Below are 4658 nucleotides of genomic sequence, written 5' to 3'. Positions count from 1 at the left end.
CTCAGCTCACGTTTACTCAGAGACGCCTCGGCACGGTCCCCCAGCTTTGCAATGAGGACGCTCCTTGCCGGGGGGCGGGGGGGGGGGTGCTGCTGGCTGCATGCGAGACGATTCCCCACCTCTGACCAACTTCAGAATTGTTTACCACTGGAACAAGTGCCCTGATAGGGTTTTCCTCTGTATAACTGGTGGGTTCTGTTTTTTTTTTTTTTCTTTTTTGGTTCAAGGTATATTTTATTCCTCTTTTTTGTGTTTATAGATATAAGCATGGAAATAATTCATTCATATAAATACATCTATGCGAAGGGAAGAACTTTTTTTCTGTTTTTTTTAAAATTTTATTTATTTTTTAAATTTTTTAATTTAATTTAATTTTTTTTTATACAGCCGGTTCTTATTGATTATCTATTTTATGCATATATACATTGGTTATTTTTTTATACAGCAGGTTCTTATTGGTTATCCATTTTATACATATATACATTGGTTATCTATTTTTACACATGTATATATACATTGACATGTATACATGTCAATGCCAATCTCCCAATTTCTCCCACAATGACCACCCCAAGGCTTTCCCCCCTTGGTGTTTCATATGTTTGTTCTCTACGTCTGTGTCTCTATTTCTGCCCTGCAAACCAGTTCATCTGTGCCATTTTTCTAGGTTCCACATATATACATTAATACACAATATTTTTCTCTTTCTGACTTACTTCACTCTGCATGACTGTCTCTGGATCCATCAACGTCTCTACAAATGACCCAATTTCATTCCTTTTTATGGCTGAGTAATATTCCATTTTATATGTGTACCACATCTTTATCCATTCGTCTTTCTGTGGGCATTTAGGTTGCTTCCATTACCTGGCTATTGTAAATAGTGCTGCAATGAATATTGTGGTGAATGTGTCTTTTTGATTTATGGTTTTCTCTGGGTATATGCCCAGTAGTGGGATTGCTGGATCATATGGTAATTCTATTTTTAGTTTTTTAAGGAACCTCCATACTGATCTCCATAGTGACTGTATCAATTTACATTCCGACCAATAGTGGAAGAGGGTTCCTTTTCTCCACACTCTCTCCAGCATTTGTTGTTTGTAGATTTTCTGATGATGCCCATTCTAACAGGTGTGAGGTGACACCTCATTGTAGTTTTGATTTGCAATTCTCTAATAATTAGTGATGTTGAGCAGCTTTTCATGTGCTTCTTGCCCAACTCTATGTCTTCCTGGAAGAAATGTCTATTTAGATCTTCTGCCCATTTTTGTATTGGGTTTTTGTTTTTTTTAATATTGAGCTGCATGAGCTGTTTATATATATTGGAGATAAATCCTTTGTCCATTGATTCATTTGCAAATATTTTCTCCCATTCTGAGGGTTGTCTTTTTATCTTGTTTGTAGTTTCCTTTGCTTTGCATTTCATTAGGTCCCATTTGTTTATTTTTCTTTTTCATTGCATTACTCTAGGAGGTGGATCAAAAAAGATCTTGCTGTGATTTATGTCAGAGTATTCTTCTTATGTTTTTCTCTAAGAGTTTTACACTATCCCGTCTTACATTAACGTCTCTAATCCATTTTGAATTTATTTTTGTGTATGGTGTTAGGGAGTGTTCTAATTTCATTCTTTTACATGTAGCTGTCCATTTTTCCCAGCACCACTGATTGAAGATACTGTCTTTTCTCCATTGTATAGTCTTGCCTCCTTTGTCATAGATTAGTTGACCATAGGTGTGTAGGTTTATCTCTGGGCTTTCTTTTTTTTTTTTTCCCCTTTTACACCTTTATTGGAGTGTAATTGCTTTACAACGGAGTGTTAGCTTCTGCTGTATCACAAAGTGAATCAGCTATACATATACATATATCACCATATCCCCTCCCTCTTGCATCTCCCTCCCACCTTCCGTATCCCACCCCTTTAGGTGGTCACAAAGCACCGAGCTGATCTCCCTGTGCTATGTGGCTGCTTCCCAGTAGCTATTGATGTTACATTTGGTAATGTATATATGTCCATGCCACTCTCTCACTTCGTTCCAGCTTATCCTTCCCCTTCCCCGTGTCCACAAGTCCTTTCTCTATATCTGTGTCCTTAATCCTGTCCTGCCCCTAGGTTCTTCATAAACTTTCTTTTTTCTTTAGATTCCATATATCTGTGTTAGCATACAGTATTTGTTTTTCTCTTACTGACTTACTTCACTGTGTGGGACAGACTCTAAGTCCATCCACCTCACTACAAATAACTCAGTTTTGTTTCCTTTTATGGCTGAGTAATATTCCATTGTATATATGTGCCACATCTTCTTTATTGATTCGTCTGTCGATGGACACTTAGGTCGCTTCCATGTCCTACCTATTGTAAATAGAGCTGCAATAAACATTGTTGTACATAACTATTTTTGAATTATGGTTTTCTCAGGGTAAATACCCAGTAGTTGGATTGCTGAGTTGTATGGTATTATTATTTTTAGTTTTTTAAGGAACCTCCATACTGTCCTCCCGAGTGGCTATATCAATTTATATTCCCACCAACAGTGCAAGAGTGTTCCCTTTTCTCCAACAAATGCCTCTCCAGCATTTATTGTTTGTAGATTTTTTGATGGTTGCCATTCTGACTGCTGTGAGGTGATACCTCACTGTAGTTTTGATTTGCATTTCTCTAATGATTAGTGATGTTCAGCATACTTTCATGTGTTTGTTGGCAATCTGTATGTCTTCTTTGGAGAAATTTCTATTTAGGTCTTCTGCCCATTTTTGGATTGGGTTGTTTGTTTTATTATTGAGCTGCATGAGCTGCTTATAAATTTTGGAGATTGATCCTTTGTCATTTGCTTCATTTGAAAATATTTTCTCCCATTCTGAGGGTTGGCTTTTCATCTTGTTTATGTTTTCCTTTTCTGTGCAAAAGCTTTTAAGTTTCATTAGGTCCCATTTGTTTATTTTTGTTTTTATTTCCATTTCTCTAGGAGGTGGGTCAAAAAGGATCTTACTGTGATTTATGTCATAGGGTGTTCTGCCTATGGTTTCCTCTAAGAGTTTTATAGTGTCTGGTCTTACATTTAGATCTCTAATTGAGTTTGAGTTTATTTTTGTGTATGGTGTTATGGAGTGTTCTAATTTCATTCTTTTACGTGTAGCTGTCCAGTTTCCCCAGCACCACTTACTGAAGAGACTGTCTTTTTTCCATTGTATATCCTTGCCTCCTTTGTCATAGATGAGTTAGCCATAGGTACGTAGGTTTCTCTCTGGCGTACTATTCTGTTCCATTTATCTATAATTCTGTTTTTTTACCAGTACCGTATAATCATGATTACTGTAGCTTTGTAGTATAGTCTGAAGTCAGGAAGTCTGATTCCTCCAGCTCATTTAATTTCCCTCAGGACTGCTTTTGCTATTCGGGGTCTTTTGTGTCTCTATACAAATTTTAAAATTCTTTTTTCCTAGTTCTATAGAAAATGCCACTGGTAATTTGATAGGGATTGCATTGAATCTGTAGACTGCTTTGAGTAGTATAGTCATTTTCACAATATTGATTCTTCTAATCCAAGAACATGGTTTATACCTCCATCTGTTTATATCATCTTTGATTTCTTTCAGCAGTGTCTTATCGTTTTCTGAGTACAGGTCTTTTACCTCCTTAGGTAGGTTCATTCCTACATATTTTATTCTTTTCGTTGTAATGGTGAATAGGATTATTTCCTTAATTTCTCTTTCCGACCTTTCATTGTTAGTGTAGAGGAATGCAAGAGATTTCTGGGCATTAATTTTGTATCCTGCAACTTTACCAAATTCATTGATTAGCTCTAGTATTTTTCTGGTGACATCTTTAGGATTCACTATGTATACTATCGTGTCATTTGCAAACAGTGACAATTTTACTTGTTCTTTTCCAATTTATACTCCTTTTATTTCTTTTTCTTCTCTGATTGCTGTGTCTAGGACTTCCAAAACTATGTTGAATAATAGTGGTGAGAGTGGACATCCTTATCTTGTTCCTGATCTTAGAGGAAATGCTTTTAGTTTTTCACCATTGAGAATGATGTTTGCTGTGAGTTTGTCATATATGGCCTTTATTATGTTGAAGTACATTCCCTCTATGCCCACATTTTGGAGACTTTTTATCATAAGTGGGTGTTGAATTTTGTCAAAAGCTTTTCCTGTATCTATAGGGATGATCATATTTTTATTCTACAATTTGTTAATATGGTGTATCAGATTGATTGATTTGTGTATATTGAAGAAGCCTTGCATCCCTGGGATAAACCCCACCTGATCATGGTGTATGATCCTTTTAATGTGTTGTTCAATTCTGTTTACTAGAATTTCTTGAGGATTTTTACATCTCTATTAATCAGTGATATTGGTCTTTAATTTTCTTTTTCTATAGTATCTTTGTCTGGTTTTGGTATCAGGGTGACGGTGGCCTCAGAATGAGTTTGGGAGTGTTCCTTTTCTTACAAATTTCTGAAGAGTTTGAGTGTTAGCTCTTGTCTAAATATTTGATAGAATTCACCTCTGATGCCATCTGGTTCTGGACTTTTGTTTGTTGGAAGATTTTTAATCACAGTTTCATTTTCATTACTTGTGATTGGTCTGTCCATATTTTCTGTTTCTTCCTGGTTCAGTCTTGGAAGTTTATGCCTTTCTAAGAATTTGTCCAC

This window comes from Aethalodelphis obliquidens, unplaced genomic scaffold (genome assembly GCF_003676395.1).
Source record: "Aethalodelphis obliquidens isolate GAN/ISIS:26980383/991018 unplaced genomic scaffold, ASM367639v1 scaffold1, whole genome shotgun sequence".
In the NCBI taxonomy this organism is placed as follows: Eukaryota; Metazoa; Chordata; class Mammalia; order Artiodactyla; family Delphinidae; genus Aethalodelphis; species Aethalodelphis obliquidens.
Note: the sequence above shows the minus strand (reverse complement) of the source record.